The 20,467-nt window shown below is 42.7% G+C and overlaps 2 pseudogenes; both read left to right on the top strand.

The window, feature by feature from the left end:
• LOC115505070 overlaps positions 1 to 20,467 on the top strand; it is a 48,398-nt pseudogene that overhangs the window by 11,106 nt on the left and 16,825 nt on the right.
• On the top strand, positions 11,335 to 14,335 carry LOC115505072 (annotated as a pseudogene).

Genomic DNA, 20,467 nt, shown 5'->3' with positions numbered 1-20,467 from the left:
CTACTCTCTTTTCCTTATAGGTTAAGGAGTTTTTTTTCTCTTGCTTCTTTTAAGATTCTTTTATTATCTGTGTATTCTGTAAGTTTGACTATGTCTTGGTGATGGCCAGGTTTGTTGAATTTAATGGGAATTCCCTGTACTTCTTGAATTTTAATGTCTATTTCCTCCACTAGATTAGGGAATTTTTCAGCTATAATTTGGTCAAATAAACCTTGTGCTCATTTTTTTCTCATCTTCTGGGACTCTTATGATATGAATGTTATTATGCTTTAAGGAGTTCCTGAGATCTCTAAGTATACATTTGTGATATTATACCTTTATTTCCCACTTTCTTTCAGCTTCATTATTTCCCATAATTTTATCTTCTATTTTGCTTATTTCTTCCTCTGCATCATCTATCCTCATTGTCATTGCATCCATTTAGCTTCACATCTCAGTTATATCATTTAAAAATTTCCTCCTAAATAGATTTTAGTTCCTTTATCTCTGCAGTAAGGGACTCTCTGGTGTCATCTATAATTTCTCAAGCCCAGGCAGAATTTTTATGATTATTGTTTTAAATTCTTGTTCCACACTTACTTGTATCTGTATTGATTTAATACTCAGCTGTAACTTCTTCCTGTTCTTTCTTTTGGGGTGAATTCTTCCATCTTGTCATTTAGTCGGGGTCACTGTTTTTTTTTGTTAATGAAGAATATAGTATTTCTGCTTCTGTGAGTAATGGCTGTATTAAGAAAAATTCCAAAAATAAAATATGAAAGGAAATGAGATCCTACATGTGTTTTGGTCTGCTTGCTAAATAAGCCAGATCCAAATAATAATAATGATGATAATAATTAATAATAATAAAAAGGGAAGCTGGATTCTATAGGTGTCTGGTTTTTAAAAGAATGCTTTTTAAAAGATAAACATGGATGCAAAAATTCTCAACAAGATACTAGCAAATTGAATTCAACCTCATGTAAAAAGAATTATTCACCATGATCAAGTGGGATTCATTCCTGGGCTACAGGACTGGTTCAATATTTGCAAATCAATATTTGCAAATTAATACATCACATTAATAAAAGAAGGGATAAGAACCATATGATCCTGTCAATAGATGTAGAAAAACATTTGACAAAACACATCTTTCTTAATAAAAACCTTTAAGAAAGTCGGGATAGAAGGAACATACTTAAAACATCTTAAAAAAATACTTAAAAAATACTTTAAAAAGCCATATATGAAAAGCCCACAGCTAATATCATCCTCAATGGGGAAAAACAGAGCTTTTTCCTGGAGATCAGGAACACGACAAGGATGTCCACTCTCACCACTGTTGTTTAACCTAGTGTTGGAAGTCCTAGCTAGCATCAGCAGTCAGACACAAAATGAAATAAAAGGCATCAAAATTGGCAAAGAAGTCAAACTTTCACTCTTTGCAAATGACATGATACTGTACATGGAAAACCTGAAAGACTCCACAAAAATACTCCTAGAACCTGATACATGAATTCAGCAAAGTCACAGCGTACAAAATCAATATACAGAAATTGGCTGCATTTTTATACACCAAGGATGAGCAACAGAAAGAGAAATAAACTGATCCCATTTACAACAATTGCACCAAGAGCCATAAAATACCTATGAATAAACCTAACCAAAGATGTAAAAGATCTGTATGCTGAAAACTATAGAAAGCTTATGAAGGAAATTAAAGAAGACACAAAGAAATGCACCAAAGACATGAATAGACACTTTTCCAAAGAACACATCCAGATGGCCAACAGGTACATGAAATGATGCTCAATGTCACTCTTCATCAGGGAAATACAAATCAAATTCTCACTGAGATACCACCTCACACTGGTCAGAGTGGCTAAAATGAACAAGTCAGGAGACTATAGATGCTGGAGAGGATGTGGAGAAACAGGAACCCTCTTGCACTCTTGGTGGGAATGCAAACTGGTGCAGCTGCTCTGGAAAACAGTGTGGAGGTTCCTCAAAAAAATGAAAATAGAACTACTCTATGACCCAGCAACAGCACTACTAGGAATTTGCCCAAGGGATACAGGAGTGCTGATGCATAGGGGCACTTGTACCCCAATGTTTATAGCAGCACTTTCAACAATAACCAAGTTATGGAAAGAGCCTAAATGTCCATCAATTGACGAATGGATAAAGAGATGTGGTTTATATATACAATGGAATACTACTTGGCAATGAGAAAGAATGAAATCCTGCCATTTGTAGCAACGTGGATAAACTGGAAGGTATTATGCTGAGTGAAATAAGTCAGGCAGAGAAGGACATATATCATATGTTTTCACTCATATGTGGAACTGGAGAAACTTAACAGAAGACCATGGGAGAGGAAAGGGGAAAAAATAGTTACAAACAGAGAGGGAGGGAGGCAAACTACAAGAGACTCTTAAATACAGAGAACTGAGGGTGGATGGGGGGGTGGGGGAGAGGGGAAAGTGGGTGATGGGCATTGAGGAGGGCACTTGTTGGGATGAGCCCTGGCCAGACGGAGTGTGTTCTGACAGCAAGCGCGACTTAGCATCTGGGAGGTCATAAGTTAACAGCTCTGCTCGGAAAGCGGGAAGGCTGGAGGACAAAGGGAGGGAGAGTTGCTGAGCCCCGGGACGACAGAGCTGTTTGGCGGGGAACAAAGGCGCTTGCCAGCGCCATCTCCCTCGCCCATCCCCCAGCCAAAATCCCAAAGGGAACCAGTTCCTGCCAGGGAACTTGCTTGCTCCGCGCAAACACCCAACGCTGTGCTTCTGCGGAGCCACCCCTCCGGCAGCGGGTCTGACTCCCTCCCGCTGCCACAGGGCCCCTCCTGAAGTGGATCACCTAAGGAGAAGTGAGCTAAGCCTGCTCCCCCTGCCCCCCCCCCCCCCCCCCGTGCACCTTGCCTACCCACCCCAGCTAATACGCCAGATCCCCAGCACCACAAGCCTGGCAGTGTGCAAGTAGCCCAGACGGGCCACGCCACCCCACAGTGAATCCCGCCCCTAGGAGAGGGGAAGAGAAGGCACACACCAGTCTGACTGTGGCCCCAGCGGTGGGCTGGGGGCAGACATCAGGACTGACTGCGGCCCCGCCCACCAACTCCAGTTATACACCACAGCACGGGGGAAGTGCCCTGCAGGTCCTCACCACTCCAGGGACTATCCAAAATGACCAAACGGAAGAATTCCCCTCAGAAGAATCTTCAGGAAATAACAACAGCTAATGAACTGATCAAAACGGATTTAAATAATGTAACAGAAAGTGAATTTAGAATAATAGTCATAAAATTAATCGCTGAGCTTGGGATGAGCCCTGGGTGTCGTATGTAAGCCAATTTGACAATGAATTATATTCATAAAAAAATAAAAGAAGGCTTATTCAAAAACAAGAGAAATAAATAAATAAATAAATAAATAAATAGGAAGCTAGATTCAATTTCCTCTAGAGCAGATGCTTCGCAGCACTCTATGATCAGCAGACTTGGTATGTGAGAGGCTTCTGGGAACGGGTCATCTGTGCTGGTTCTCAGGAGAACTTACCCTAGTGGAGAATGCACCTGCTCCATACAGGAGGGTGGAGCTTGGTGTAAGGGGCTCCAGCCTCTACTGGGTGGCACTTTTTTTGCTTATTGAGGTTAAACAGTGCAGAAGCGGGGTGAATGGCACCACTCTCATCTCCAGAGTGAGAAGCTGGTGCCTGCCACTCTTTGGGAAGCCTTCACAAAAGTGCAAATAATCACCACTCTTGTGTCCCTCACTTCTTCCAGATGCCTGCCTTCACGCTGCCTGTGTCAGAGCTGTCTGTCCACCAGGCAGCACACTTTTTTTTTTTTTAAATAAATGTTTATTTATTTTTGATAGGCAGAGAGAAAGACAGTGGAGAGGGTCAGTGAGAGGGGTCACAGAGGATCTGAAGCAGGCACCATGCTGACAGTAGAGAGCCTGATGCTGGGCTTGAACACACCAACCATGAGATCATGACCAGAGCTGAAGTCAGATGCTTAACCGACTGAGCCACCCAGGTGTCCCATCCCGTGTTTTATATAAGACACACAGCTGAGTTTTAAAACTCCAATGTTTAGAGATTGTGGACTTGTGGTAATCTTGTGGAAGAGAGTCTGTTGTGCTTTTGCTGTTTGACAGTTTGTCCCAAAGATCAGTTGCATGACTGTGCAGCATTTCAGGATTTATGGTAAAGCTCAGCCAAAATCTGGCACCAAGGTTTGCTACCCTTAGCTGGGGTCTGTGCTCCTATGCCAGTGAATAGGGCAGCACATTGGTGCCCACCAGGTTTTTCTCCCCAGAGATACCATGCCACTTCTCTTAAATGCACTCCAAGCAGGGGAGCTGTTTATAACCAAGGGGATACTCAGACTAGGCTGACCATTTCTGGTTTCTTTGCCTTCCTTACTCACTGGGGTACCACCAAACCCACCAGGCAGGACACTGGAGATGGTGTGGACCTCCAAAACTTTAGACTCTACACTCCACTCTTATCAAAATTTGCGATGGTCAACCCCTCTTCTTTTTCCAGTCGATGGTTTTGGGGAAGGGTTCTTACTGTGAAATTCCCTACAGGCACCTTCAACTTTCTCTCTCTCTGTCCTTCACACTCTCTCTTAGCTCTCTCCTCTCTCCATGATTAAGGCTCCCTCCCTTTGCAACACCCACAGTTCTTTTGTCCCCAGATCAACTCTTTGCAGTTTTTACCTTTCATGATGTGGCCACTTTTCTACCTCCACTTCTGCAATTTTGCTGTCTCAGTCCCCAGATCAATTCCTTGTGTATTCAAAAGTGATTTGATATTCATTTAGCTGTGTTCAAGGAATGAGGCAAGCTCAAAGTCCCCCCACCATTTTTACATCTTAACTCCTCCCTGATAGACAATTTAAAGTAATTGTCATATACTCACTTGACTTGAGATAATAGAGGAGGACCTCAATGAGACCCTCAACAAAGAGAGAGAAAACATAAAAAAAAGAACCAATCAGAGAAGAAAAGCTCAGTACATGAAATTAAAAATACAGGGATGGAATGAAGGGTAGACTATAGGAAGCAGAGGAATGAATCAGCAACCTGGAGGACAGGGTAATGAAAAGCAATCAAGCTTAACAGAAGAGAGGAAAAAAGAAAACGAAACATACTTATGGAACTCAGAGATACCATTAAGCATAATAACATCGGAATTATTGAAATCATAGAAGGAGATGAGAGAGAAAAAGGGGCAAAACTTTCATTTGAAGAAATAATAGCAGAAAACTTCCCAAATCTGGTGAAGAAAACAGAAATCAAGAATCAGAAGGCTGAGAGAGCCTCCACAAAATCAACCCAAGGAGGTCCACATCAAGACAGGTAGTAATGAAAATGACAAAGCATCATGATAAAAGAGAATTTTAAAACCAGCAAGTGAAAAGAAGACAGTTGCATACAAGGGAAACCCATAAGCTATCAGCTGATTTTTCAGCAGAAACTTTGCAGGCCAGAAGGGAGTGCCATGATATCTTCAAAGTGCTGAAAGAACAAGAACTATAAACGAGAATATTCTACCCAGCAAGGCTATCATTCAGGATAGAAATACAGATGAAGAGTTTTTCAGACAAACAAAAGTTAAAGGAATTAATGACCACAAAACCATCAGTACCAGAAATATTAAAGGGGACCGTGAGTAGAAAGGAGAGGAAAGACCAAAGGTGAAGTAAGCACAGAAGCAGTAAAAATAAGGATATCCATAAAAATCAGTCAGGGGATTCACAAAATAAAAAGACATAAAGTATGACACCATATACCTAAAACGTGGGTCACTTTACAATAAGTTAATATTCACTGCTATATACAGATGATATTATATAGAAACCGAATGAAAACCACAAATCAAAAATTAGGAATAGACTCAAAAAATAAAGGGAAGGCAATCTGAGTATATCACTAAAGAACCCACCTGATCATGAAGAAAAGAGCAAAAAGGATAAAGAAACAGAGAATACCAAAACAGCCATAAAACAAGTAATGAAATGGCAAGAAATACATACCTATCAGTAAATATATTCAATATAAGTGGATTACATGCTCTAATCAAAAGACAGTGTGATGACATAGATAAAAAGGCAAGTCCTATCTCTATGCTGCTTTCAAAAGACTCATTTCAGATGTAAAGACACATGCAGATTCAAAGTGAAGGGATGGAGAAGAATTTATCTAGCAAATGGATGCGAAATGAAAGCCGGGGTAGCAATACTTGTATCACACAGAATAGTCTTTAAAATAAAAACTGTACCAAGTGACGAAGAGAGACACTATATACTACTAAAGGGAACAATCCAACAAGAAATATAACAATTGTAAATATTTCTGCACCCTACATGGAGGCACCCAAATACATAAAGCAGCTAGTAACAAAAATAAAGGAAGTAATCCTAGTAATACAATAATAGTAGGAGACTTTAACACCCTACTGACAATGATGGACAGACCATCCAAGCAGAAATTCAACAAAGAAGCAATGGCTTTGCATGACACCTTGGATCTGATAGATCTAAATGATATATTCAGAACATTCCATCCAAAAACAACAGAATACACAATGCTTCAAGTACACATGAAATTCTCCAGAATAAATCACATATTACACAACAAAAGAAGTCTCAATAAATTAAAAAAGATCAAAGTCATACTAAGCATGTTTTTCTGACAAAAAACAATATGAAACTACACATGAACCTCAAGAAAAAAAATCTGGAAAGAGCATAAAATACGGAGGTTACATAACAGGCTACTGAAGAATGAATGGGTCAAACAAGAAATCAGAGAGGAAATTTAAAAAAATACATGGAGACAAAGGAAAATGAAAACACAATGGCCCAATATTTGGGGATACAGCAAAGGCAGTTTTAAGAGGAAAGTTCATAGCAATACAGATCACTCTAAAGAAGCAAGATAAATATCAAATAAACAACCTAATCATACAACTAAAGGAGATAGAAAAAGAAGAACAAATAAAACCAAAAATCAGTAGAAGGAAAAATAAAGATTAGAACAGGAATACACGATATAGAATAAAAAAAAAAAAAAACCTCAACAGAAGAACAGATCAACAAAGCCGGGGAGTGGTTCTTTAAAATATTGAAAGTTGATAAATATTTAACCAGATACATTAAAAAAAAAGAGCAAGCAATAGAGCAAACTCAAATACACAAGATCAGAAATGAAGAGGGGAAACAATAAGTGACACCACTGAAATACAAAGGATTTTAAGAGAATTTTATGAAAAATTATAGGCCTCCAACTGGACAACCTATAAGTAATGGATAGATTCTTAGAAACACATAATCCCCCAAAATGAAGTGGGAATAAATAGAAAATTTGAGCAGACCAGTTACCAGCAATGAAATTGAATCAGTAGAGAGAAAATTCTGAACAAACAAAAGTCCAGGGACAACAGCTTCACAGGAAAATTCTACCAAAAATTTAAAGAAGAAATAATATCTATTCTTCTCAACTATTCCAAAAAATAGGAGAGGAAGGAAAGCTTCCAAATTCATTCCATGAGGCCAGCATTACCCTGATACCAAAAGCAGATAAAGACACCACAAAAAGAGAGAACTACAGGCCAACACTTCTGATGAACAAAGATCCAAAATCCATCACAAAATACTAGCAAACCAAATCCAACAATATATTAAAAATTCATTCCTCATGATCACGTGAAATTTATTCTTGCTGTACAAGTGTCATTCAGTATTCACTAATGAATCAACACGATATATGACATCATGAGAAAGGATAAAAACTGTATGATCATTTCAATAAATGCAGAAAAAGCATCTGACGCAGTACAACATCTATTGATGATAAAATCCTTCAACAACATAGATGTAGATGTAACATAACTCAACATAATAACGATCGTATGTAACAGACCCACAGCTAACATCATACTTAATGGTGAAAAATTGAGAGCATTTCCCCTAAAGTCAGGAAGAAGATAAGGATGTCCACTAACCACTGTCACCACTTTCATTCAACATAATAGTTGAAGTGTCAGCCACAGCAATCATACAAGAGAAAGACTAAAAGGCATCCAAATGGGCCAAGAAGAAAAATATTCACGATTTGCAGATGACACAATACTATATATATAGAAACGCTAAAGACGCCTCCCCCCAAAAAACAACAAGAACCAATACATGAATTCAGTAAGGTCACAGGATACAAAATCAGTATGGAGAAGTCCTTTGCATTTCTATACAAAGATAATGAAGCAGCAGAAAGAGAAATTAAGCAAACCATCCCATTTACAGTTGCACCAAAAATAATAACATACCTAGAAATACACTTAGCCAAAGAGGTGAAAGACCTGTACTCTGAAAACTATAACACATTGATGAAACAATTGAAGATAACACAAAGAAAGGGAAAGATATTCCAGGCTCATGGAATGGAAAAACAAATATTGGGAACATGGATATATTACCCAAAGTGATCTACAGATTTAGTGCAATGCCTCTCAAAATACCAATAGCACTTTTCACAAAACTAAAACAAGCAATCATAAAATTTTATGCCACCACCAAAGACTCTGTATGGCCAAAGCAATCATGAGAGAAAAAGGAAAAAAACACAAAGCTGGAGGTATCACAATTCCAGATATCAAGTTATCCTACAAAGCTGTAATCAAAACAGTATGGTATTGGGACAAAAGTAGACACAGAGACCAATGGAAGAGACTAGAGAGCCCAGAAATAAACCAACAATCTTATGGTCAATTAATCTTTGACAAAGAAAGCAAGAATATGCAATGGGAAAAAGAAAGTCTCTCCAACAAATGGTGTTGGGAAAATGGGACAGCTACATGTAAAAGACAGAAACTAGACAACTTTCTTACACCATACACAAAAAAGAACTCAAAGTGGATTGGACTTGAATGTAAGATCTGAAATCATACACATCCTAGGAGATCCCAGGCAGTAATGTCTCTGACATCGGACACAGAAACTTATTTCTAGATATGTCTCTGGAAACAAGGGAAACAAAAGGAAAAAGAAACTATTGACACTACATCAAGATAAAAAGCTTCTGCACAGCAAAGGAAACAATCAACAAAACTAAAAGGCAGCCTATGGAATGGGAGTAGATATTAACAAATAACATATCTGATAAAGGATTAGTATCCATATTATATAAAGAACTTGTACAACTTAACAGCAAAAGGACAACTAATCAAAAGACATGAATATAAATTTCTCTGAAAAAGGCATTCAGATGGCTAACAGATACTGGAAAGATGCTCCACATCACTGATCATCAGGGAAATGCAAATCAAAACCACAATGAGCTGTCACCTCACGCCAGTCAGAGTGGCTAAATCCAAACACACAAGAAACAAGTGTTGGAGAAGATGTGGAGAAAAAGGAGGTCCTGAATACTGTTGGTGGGAATGCCAATGGTGCTGCCACTGTGGAAAACAGCATGGGGGTTCCTCTAAAACTTAAAAACAGAATTACCATATGATCCATTAATTCTACTGCTGGGTATTTATGAAAACAGCATTTTGAAAAGATACATGCACCCACATGATTTTTGCAGCATTATTTACAATAACCAAGATGTGGTAGCTGCCCAAGTGTCCACGGATAGATGAATGGACAAATAAGATGTCTGTTCATGCAATGGGATATGACTAGCCATAAAAAGGACTGAAATCTTGCCATGCAACCACATGGATGGATCGAGAGGTATGATGGTCACTGAAATTAGTTAGTCAGAGAAAGACATAATACCATTTGATTTCACTCATAGGTGGAATTTAAGAAACAAAGCAAATGAGCAAACAAATAAGAGACACAACCCCTCCCCCCCAGACTCTTAGCTATAGAGAACTCACTGCTGGCTACCAGAGGGGAGGTGGGTAGGCAATGGGTGGAGTAGGTGAAGGGGATTAGAATTATCCATATATTGATGAGCACTGGGTAATGTATAGAAGTGCTGAATCACTATATTGTACACTTAATATAACACTGTATGTTAACTATACTGGAAATTAAAAAAAAAAAACCAAAGGAACACTAACTCAGCACACCAAAATGAATAGTTCATGGTTTATGTGTTTTTCTTCCCAAAGAGACTAAAAGCTCCTTGAATAAAGTGATTGCATGATGAACACTGTATTTTCTTACCTTATTTTTTAAAATTTAATGTTTATTTACTTTTGAGAGAGAGACAGAGTAAGCGAGAGAGATCTTTGAGAGAGACAAAGCATGAGGAGGGGAGGGCCAGAGAGACAGAGTGAGACACAGAATCTGAAGCAGGTTTCAGGCTCTGAGCTGTCACACAGAGCCTGATGCAGGGCTTGAATCCACAAACTGTAAGATCATGACCTGAGCCAAAGTCAGATGCTCAACCAAGTAAGCCCACAGGCACCCCATGAACACTATAGTTTCATGAATGTAGCAAGGTGCTTGGATCCAGGAAGCTGTTAAGTGACTGTTTGGCGAGTGAATATACATTAATGCAAGTCCGACTGAGGGGGTATTCTTCAGATGTTTCAATGTCCTGTGGTCTCTCTGATGGCAACTGATTCTCCCCTAAAATAATGGTGAACTGGTGGTTGTTGATACTGTTACACAGGCAATCGTGGCGAAATTTGGAAAAGCAAATAGAGTAAGTGTTAAAAGAAACCCATGGACTCAAAATGGTGCCTTGGGCAGGCCAACTCCCCAAACCTTGTTTAACCTAACCTAAGTGCAGTCCAACCTCCCCCAGAAATGTAAGTCTTCCCCCATCATTGAGGAATTCTCTGTTCATCACAGTGAGGTCCTCTCTCACATGGATCCTCTCCATCCCCCAAGAGGTGAGGTCATTTTCATGATTAGACCCCTACCTTCGCAATTAGGGGAAGGTGACCTTCAAATTCATCTGGTTGATTTTGTTTTTTAGCACAAGCAGTGAGAAGTAGAGATGTGAATGAGCTAGCATGGGGTGAGACATGAAGGATGTCCATGGGGAGTGTCCCAAGGGCATGAGGGACAGGGTGACAGCAGACTCCAGGGCTGGGTGCTGGGGAAGTGTGTGTTTTCATGGGTTACTGTCTGGATGAGGAGAAAAGCACGAGAGGTAGGGTCACTTTTCCATGCCACCCAAGACTTGGTCCCCAGCACCTGAGTTAGGACCTTGGGAAACAGAATGGAGGCTGGTGACAGGGAGAAGCTGGAAGCGGGAGAGGAGGGTCAGACCCGGAGGGGAAGTGAGAGTCTGAGTAGGTGTCCAGGGTTGAGGGCGGAGACTCAGGGAAGGTGTGTGTGTTGAGAAGGAAGTCAGAAGAGAGGGGCTGCTTGTGGGGAGGTTTGTGAGAACAGACGCCAAAGACCCACTTTCTGAGAGAAAGAAAGAACATCTGCACATAAGATGCTGTTGTTGCAACTGGTGTTGCTCACGGTTCTTGTCCCAGGTGGTGACACTGACGATGGTGAGGACTCTGGGCACGCCCTGTGGGAGCACAAGCATGCACGCTTACATATGCATACCCGTGTGTGCTCATGTGAGTCATGTGTGTTTGCGTGTGTGCACATGTGCGTCTGCATGTAAGTGTTAGTAGGTATGAGCATGTGCATATAGGTGCCTGTTTGCATGTCTCTGTGTGTGTCTGTATGGCTCTTTGTATAGTGTCTATCACATGCAGCTCTGAGTGTGTGTGTGTGTACATATGTGCATTTATCTCTGTGTGTGTGTGTGCACTTGTGGTGTGGGTTCCCAAGCACATTCCTGGGGAGTGAGGGATGTCAGCCTTGTTTGTTCCTGAACATTCCTGATCCCATTTCTGAAGGATGGGGATGAAGCTTGGGGCTCCGGGGCAGCACATGTCTCCTGAGAGAAGTACGGCTCCCTGTCCTCTAGATTTTTGGGCTCCTCCCTGGCAACTTTCTTTGGCATTCTCTCTCCTTCCCAATGTGTATCTGTTCTTCTGGCACAGACTTCCAAGAGCCAATCTCTTTTGGAACCATCCTGACAACATCCTTTTGCAACCGTTCGTGGACACAGAATCAGGGCTCAGCTTGGCTGGATGAACTGCAGACTCGTGGCTGGGACAGCAAGACGGGCGCTTTCATTTTTCTGTGGCCATGGTCCAGGGGAAACTTCAGCAATGAGGAGCTAATGGAACAAGAAAAGTCATTTCACACATTCTCTGAGATTTCCTCTGATATTTCAGGACCATGCCAGTCAATGGCAGCTTGAATGTGAGCTCGGGTCCCTCAGGACAGGTGGGGTGGAGGTGGCCTGTGTGTGTGTCGCCATGAATCCCTTCTTCCTCTAGGAAAGAGCCTCCCCTGGCTGCTGAACCTCTCGACTCCCCATCATAAAACAGAATCACACCTGTGTGTTCAGGAGGCAGAAGCCAGACCCCGAACTTGAAAAGCTTCACGCCTTCTGCTATTTCCCCTCCTCTCCTTGACATCAGGCTGTGTTCTCCTGTCTCTCACCAGAGTCTCCCATGACCACCCCATTTCCTGGCCTCCAGCCAGAGACTCTCCTCTTCCTCACTCTGTGACTGATCCTTGAAATGTGCTTTTCTCCCCATTCAGTCCCATCAGAGACATTTGTCTGTCTATGTGTTCCCTCTGCCCACTGCCTTCCCCTCACCTTTGATGATTTTATCACAGCTCCCCTGTGGAGCCCTTCCTTGTTCTCTGCCCACATCCTTCCTGTTTCTCCTCCAGCATGTGTTCCTTTCTCAGTAATTTACCTTTCTTCTGCCTCCAGCGACCACCACTTCCCCTCTGAGTCTCCACTCAAACCAAACGTTGTTCCATTCTGTCCAATGCCCTCAACTTCTCCTCTGCTTCCTCTGTCCTTTGCTTCCACTCATCTCCTTTCATCTCTTTCCCTCTCCCTTTCCTGTAACTCACATTCTCTCTTCCCAGATCCCTTTCAGGTACAGCTGGCAGGAGGCTACAATTCTCACTTTGGAGAAGTATCAACAGGCTTCATGCAGATTGTGTATCAAGGATCAGATCTCGTGAGCTTCCAGAACACGTCATGGTGGCCATCTCCAAAGGGAGGAAGGAGAGCTCAGCAGGTCTCCAAACTATTCAATCAGTACCATGTGTTCAACTTACGAATACAAGCAAATATTAATGACATCTGCCCCCGTTTCCTCTTGGGTCTTCTTGAGGCAGGGAAGGCAGACCTTCAGCGACAAGGTCAGTCCTGCTCCCTCTCTCCAAGCATTATGTCTCCGTGCACTCATAAATTTGCACCATATTCTCAAATTTGGTGGAGTAGGGGCCAAGAGAGTAAGGGGATGGTGGTGACAGGTTCCTAGAGGTGGAAAGATGTGTATTTCTAATGTGATGTGAAGACCTACCCTCTCAGTCTGAGAATGCTTGTCCTGTCTCTGCAGTGAGGCCAGAGGCCTGGCTGTCCACTGGCCCAAGTCCGGGACCTGGCCGTCTGCTCCTCATGTGCCACGTCTCTGGCTTCTACCCAAAGCCAGTGTGGGTGTCATGGATGCGGGGTGACCAGGACCACCAGGGCACCTGACGAGGCGACGTCTTGCCCCATGCTGATGGGACATGGTATCTTCAGACGTCCTTGGACGTGGAAGCCAGAGAGGCAGTTGGCCTGTCTTGCCGAGTGAGACACAGCAGTCTAGGAGGCCAGGATATGGTCCTCTACTGGGGTGAGAAAGGGTAGAGGTCCAGCTGGGAAAGGGGGTGGGTGGTCCTGAAGCAGAGCAGGAGAGTGAGATGAAACATTTGGCATTCTAGGGACTGCAGATCATAAAGGACATAAAATTAATAACGCAAGAAATGGAGAGCTGAAGGTGAGGATCCTACAGACGTGGGAGGAAGCAGAGTGTTTGGTGAAGTGTCCATCTCTGAGCAGGGATGGGAAACGAGAAGGAGGAAGGGTGGTTGGTGAGGCAGAGGGTGACAGGAGCAAAAAGGACCAGGAAGGTGCAGTTGAACCCAAGATGGATGGGAATTGACACCGTCTGCACCAAACCCACAGAGCAGCACCGCCCGGTGGGCTTGGTCTTCCTGGCGGTGATCGTGCCCCTGGTGCTTCTGGAAGGTCTTGCGTTCTGGCTCTGGAAGCGTCGGTAAGTCTGGAACCACCTTCCTGCTCTTTCCCATGTGTCTCCTTACCTTCTTCTCTGTCCTCAGCCCTCTTCCTCCCCATGCCCCTCTCCCTGCTGTCCTCACCTACACCCGCTGCAGAGCAATTTCCAATTTGATCTTTCCAGGAAAACACACTGGAGACATCGGTTCACTGGCCTCCCTTTAGAGCAAGATCCTGGCAGCCCAGGGGTCAGGACTTACTTAAACCCAGCTCAGTGGTGATGGATTTGCAAGTCTCTGTGCGCAACTTTTGTCTTTTCTCTCTGCTCGATGATGGGTTGTCAAGATGAGTTAAGTGTAATTTAGCAGGATTTCTTGTTCTGACCTGATTCTGGGGCTTAAATCTCTAATTTATCTCAGAGTAAAATGAAGTCCGAGTACCTCCGTGGGTCACTTCCTCCAGGGAGCCTTCCCTGATCCACAAGAGGAAGCGGTCTCTGCCTGGTGTGAATCTCCGCCACTGTAACCTGCACTGTGGATAATCTGCACCTCACTTCCTATCCTTTTTGCCCCACATTTACATCCTTTTTCCCTTCCAATTCCTAGGTCTCTTGAGTGCAAAGCCCGTGTCTTTTAAAATTTGTATCCTTGGCAAGGAGTCTCACCTGCATGGAATATGTTCTTAATAAAAATGTGTGTTGAATTGATGCCAATTTCATAGTTTTTTCTTCTTTCACCTCCTGTCGTGTTTGTAGTAGTTGAGATGTTTGATGTTCTTCTTGTTAAAAGTCTTCTCTCACTTTGCCTGGAGACTTGACACTCTCATTGTTCCTTGGGAACATCTGTGAACCTCTGAGGAAAACACAGTTTTGCTTGTGAACAGTCTTATTGTTTAAATACAGACACCTGTTGGAGTGGACCTGTTGTGGATAAAAGGAGGAGGGCAGATGCAGGTCCTGGCTGTTTGAGGCCCTCAGGACAGCAGCAGAGATGTCACCCTGGGGCTTGTTGGCAATATAGGGGCTTGGCCTCAGCTGAGGTTCACTGCATCACAATTTGCATTTTAGCAAAACCAGCAGGGGATTCACAGGTGCATAAATGTGGTGCCTGAGAGGTAGCAGTGAGAGTGCCTCCCTGGAGGGAAACAAGTGGGTCCAGAAAAGCCAGTAAGAGTGTTGTGCTCAGGAATGAACGGGGGTCCAGCAGGGAGAGGGCATACAGAGCATCCTCACATTCATGGCTGCTGTGTCACAGTCCCTGAGGACACGGAGTCAGCCACATGAGCCGTTGCTCCTGGGGGAAATACAGGGTTTGGATCTTTGAAACCTCCACTCACAACACTTGCCCACTGATACACACATAGCCTTGTTTCATGTGTCTTTTTGTTTTAAGACAGTATATATATATATATATATATATATATATATATATATATACACACATGTTTTTTCCCCAAATAATAATATTGTATGCTCTATTTCCCTATAGTGAAATACCAGCTCTGAAGTGTGTGACATTTCCAGGCCTGGTTACTGTCATCACCAGTGTCTTCATCTTTCAACCTCACAACTATGCTGCCCACGATGCTTTTAGAAACAAAGTAGAAATCATCATCTTCTGAATCCTTGTATTTAGCTCTTTTCCCCTCTTTTTTGTGGCATCATCATAGCATTATAGATGTTACTCTAGCGCTTTCTGAGTCAGCTCCACATAGACATCAAGAATTTCCTTTTCCTTTTCCTGGATTTACCGCATTGTTGATTCATTACCACTGAACTCAAAGGCACAGGACTCTGCATCGCGAGCCTGAGCAGGACCTACCTGCACAGCAGTTTTGTCAGTGAGGCTCATCTCACCTTCTTGTGCTTAGGAACACCAGTCAGCCCTGCAGCTCTGGGCTTCAGGGCCTTTTGAAACACTGAAATCACCAGGATAGTGCATGTAAATGCAGAAAATGTGGCACCAAATAGACGATGAAAAGGACACATGTTTACAGTGTGGGAATTACCATGGAAATGCAGAGCAGCAACTTGTTCAGCCTCACAGGACACATGCAATGGGTGATGCATATCAGAGCACTCGCCCTGCCATTCATTACGAGTAGCAGTGAGCTGGTGGGTCTGGGGGTTACAAATCAATGTCACTAGGTGGGTGCATTAGCACAGACAGCCCCCGTGGATATTGAAGATGGATCTTTGTGACTGATTGTTTCAATGGCAGTGCTAGTGCAGATGTCCATGGTTGGACTTCAGTTACCCTAGTGTTTTAACTATCTGCACAAATCATTCTCAAGCCCCGATCATGCAGAAGGGACATTTTGAGTGGAAAGTAGCCGGGGAAGAAAAGATCATCACTGTATTTGGAGCTTAAAAGTTTTGCTTTCCTATTTGATTATGGTTTTCATTGTTGTTTCTATCTGCTTCCCTAGTGTAGCAGCTTATTTCGATTCAACTTGAGAAAAGGCACAAGTTCTAATTTGTTAAGGGCTTAAAGAAAGGGCTCAGGGCAGGAGAACATCCAGAGGGACCAAGTGCAGGCTCTCACTGCTGCTCATGTGAACCTTCTGGAAAATTAAGTTGAGATGGAAAAGGTGGCAAAGATGAAAAATACAGGATGGGGGCACGCAAATCACAGGACTTCTGTCTTCTCATTTGAATTAGACTAGTTACTTCTTCTCTCTGTTCTTGTCCACTTTGTTACCCTCACATGGCCACCATGTGGTTTTTTGTTGGTTGACACTATCCTCATTCACAGCCCTGGTTACGATCTCCTTGAGTCAATTAGGAGAAAGCACCCTTTCCGATGTGATAGGTTGAAGGATGGACAGGTGACATTGAGTTCAGCTAAATCATCAGAGAGATGCCAGTTGTCTTCATTCAGAGTGATGGTTCAGAGCCAGGCACTGGCTCTAGGTGACCAAGTCACTAGAAGACGGATTCTTACAGTTGATCAGGGGAAAGAGATCCTCTTTTTTGGTCCTGGACAGTAACATCTGGGAATCAAGCTTGAAACAATTAAAATCTATTTGCAACACCAGAGAGGCAAGGATGAGGAAGAAACCTGTACGCAAAAGACAGAGAAATTTTATACATGAAAATTTCCCAGAGAGTACATCCAGAGTGTTCTCACTATGGGGAAGATAAAGAAAAGAAAAGAAAAAGAAAGAGGATGGTTAGGGAAGAGGAACTAAGATCTTAGGGTGTTACATATGCACCCGACTTCTAATGGATCCCCAGTATTTAAGACAGGGCTTGCAAGTGATAGGAGCTCAATGAGTATTTCTGAATGATTGAATAATTTGGTCCAGGCATAGAATTATTCCTAAAAATTATGGAGATATCAACATAAATTTTTTTAAGCTTAAGAAAGCATTAGTTGTAATCATACTTGATGAAATGAGAATCTTACACAATTTTCTTTAGAATAAGCCATACGCTAATAATCATGAAGTTCACACAAAAGATCCTAGTGCAAATCTCCCATTACTTGTAATAAGAAATTATGAGAATTTGTAACACACAGAGTTAATAGAGTGTTCTGGAATCGTGTTCCCAGATTCTCTTCTTAGTATTCCTGCTAGAATGTTCCGTGGTTGTCTTATCATGAACTGACCTCTGCTAGACATGCTGAACTACTTTATGGTGTCCTAGAGTGTTTACAGGCTCTTCAATATTTCTTGGTGCTTTATATCATCTGGATAATGTGTTTGGGCTATGTGTCTTGTTATTTCTTGGTTGACCAGTAAATGGATATAATCTCAGGCTAATGTAAGGAGGAAAATAGTTGTGGGGCAAGTTTTCATTGTAACATAGAAAGAAAAAACTCATTCCAAACACTCAAGATTTTGAAAAGCTGCATGATCAAAATCACTTGTTGAATCCATTATCACCAGGAAGCATAAAGAAAGCTGACAGGCAGCAATCAGCAACCCCCGCCCCCAAACTACAGGTGGGATATGTGTGACATTCCTTAGGCACCCCTGGCTGCCCAAGAACAAAGGAAAGGGGGAAAACAAATGGTTAACTGATAGAGATCACAATCCTGTAGAACATGAATCTCCATCAGTTTACAAATATCTTAGTGAGTTGCAAGAAAAAGGCAGTCTTATCAATAGCCTCATCTCCAGAAACCTATAGACTCAGTTTCCTGGAGCCCCAACATCACCCTTCATAGTGATAAGGGGAACAAAGGCAAGAAGGAAATGGCAGGTGAAATTAAATTTCCTTTATGACCTAACGGCCCATTGACAAATACTTGAGGCAGGCAGAGTAAAACATTTCTCCAGGAACTGCCTACTGTCTTAATGCTAATTCTTTGCTAGAAGGAAAACAACCTGAGCTTGCCAATAGCTAGGCCTCCAGTATCCTGTGAGTTGTTCTTTAGCATATGACAATCTCACTGGAAACATCCCCTCCACTTTATCTCCCCCAGCTCCCAAATATATAACCAGTCTCTCCACAGGGTCTGGGGCAGCACTTCCCGCCCATGAGTCCTGTCCCCCTACTTTAATGAAATCACCTTTTTGCACCAAAGACGTCTTCAAGAATTCTTTGTTGGCTGTTGGCTCTGAACCCATGAACACCCCACCATCACCCCAAAGCCTCATCACATTACAGAGCTGAGGATCAGGGCAGCTTGTTAACACAAAATCTAGGGAAATACAGATGCCTCCAAGGAAATATGGCATGCAAACCCTTGCTTACATAGGACAGATGCCAGAGTCTCTACAAACCAGAAAGATTACTTCAGCTATAAGTGTTAACAAATGACTGAAGGCTAGCATGAGTCCAAGAAATTTGCTGTATCCCTAGGCTTTTCCCGTCGACCTGGCCAGGGGCTCCCGACAGACTGGCATCCAGGACACAGACCAGAGAACTGCTTTCTGGTGGTACAAGCCTGAGGTCTGACAGCAGCTCCGTCCTGAAAAAGGCTGGAAGGCTACTATTCCCCACACAGAAAGGAGCCTTCACTGGGTGTGGGAAGGGCAGGGAGCCCCACTACCTCAGGGCACAGCGAGCCACTCTGCAGCTTGGGGGAGGGGCAGCGGGGGAAGGGACAGGAACACACCTTGTCCCAGACTAAGAGGCTCCATCTGCTGAGGCAAAGGGGGGAACTCTCGGAAGGCCCAGTCCCCAAACTGAAACACAAAACGCCTGGCTGAGGATGGGACTGGACCAGAGCAGAAGTCGCATCCCCCTCTCTGTCCCAAGCAGACCAGCCAGCAGGGAACCAAGTACAGCTCCTGTTGGTGGGGAAACAAGACGATGAAGATACATGCCCTTGAGCCACATCCTGTTAGAAAAGAAAATCGTAGACCCAAAATGATGTCACCAGCTGAGTTCCCTCCCTGGGGCTTCATACCCCATCTAACTAATTTCAGTGACCCCAGAAATGTAGCCTAAATGAGTCAGGCAGGAAATTTTTCTTTCCATCAGTACCACTAAATCTGTCACCTGGCACCTCTCCAACGCCCTAAGGAAGACAAGGTCATGTGCAGGATAAGACTCCTTGCTCTTCCCACAAGAAAACAGGTCTGAATCCTGGAACAACCCTTCTCCTTTGCTACCAGCCCCCTGGCCCCACCCTCCCTCTGTAAAAACCTTCCATTTGTACAACTTCTCAAGGTGCCTACCTGTGTGCTAGCTGGGGTGATGCATGATTCATGGGTCATTTAATAAAGAAATTATTGCTCAAATGTATGAAGTTAAATTTTCTTATTTAACAGTTCTGAAGTTTGCCTCTGGAAGATTGAATGTAGACATCAAAGAATAAAAAGCTTAAAGGATGAGATTATTCATTATATGTTAAGTATCTGGACACACAGCTGCCTCTCATACATTTTGGAACCACTCTCTGAGAACATGTTTCCAATACAAATAGAAAAAACTGAGTAAGTCATGAATGAATGAATGAATGATAGAATGTATGACAGAATGAATAAATGAATGAATAGACATATTGTGTTCAAAAGAAATCCATAGAAAATTTCCTGCATTTTGAGTATTTCACTGCCATTGCCATGACATTTCCTGGTTTATTAAAGGCTGATACAGCTTGTCCTTTCATGTCTAGGAAAACCCTGGAAGAAATTTTTACCAGTCACTTCTCCAGCAGCTGAACCAGCACTCTATTCCTGATCAGTGGTTTGTTAGAAACCCACGAAAACACCCAGGATAGGGATTGATCCAGATGTCAGTGTCAATAAGACAGGGTAAGAGTGGGACAGGTGAGGACACGTGAAGAAAAAGGCAAGCAAGTAAGAAAAGGAATAGGGGAATATTTTAAAGAAAGGAAGAGAGAAGTGTGGAGGAACATTGTAAAGAAGAGGCACATTAGCCCAGCATTCCCAGGGGCCACATCTACGTCCATCAGAGGGGAGCTTCCAGTCACAAAGGACAGAAATCTCCCTTGCTG

The sequence above is a fragment of the Lynx canadensis genome, chromosome F1 (assembly GCF_007474595.2).
Source record: "Lynx canadensis isolate LIC74 chromosome F1, mLynCan4.pri.v2, whole genome shotgun sequence".
NCBI classification, from domain to species: domain Eukaryota; kingdom Metazoa; phylum Chordata; class Mammalia; order Carnivora; family Felidae; genus Lynx; species Lynx canadensis.
This window is presented reverse-complemented; position numbering and strand designations above follow the sequence as displayed.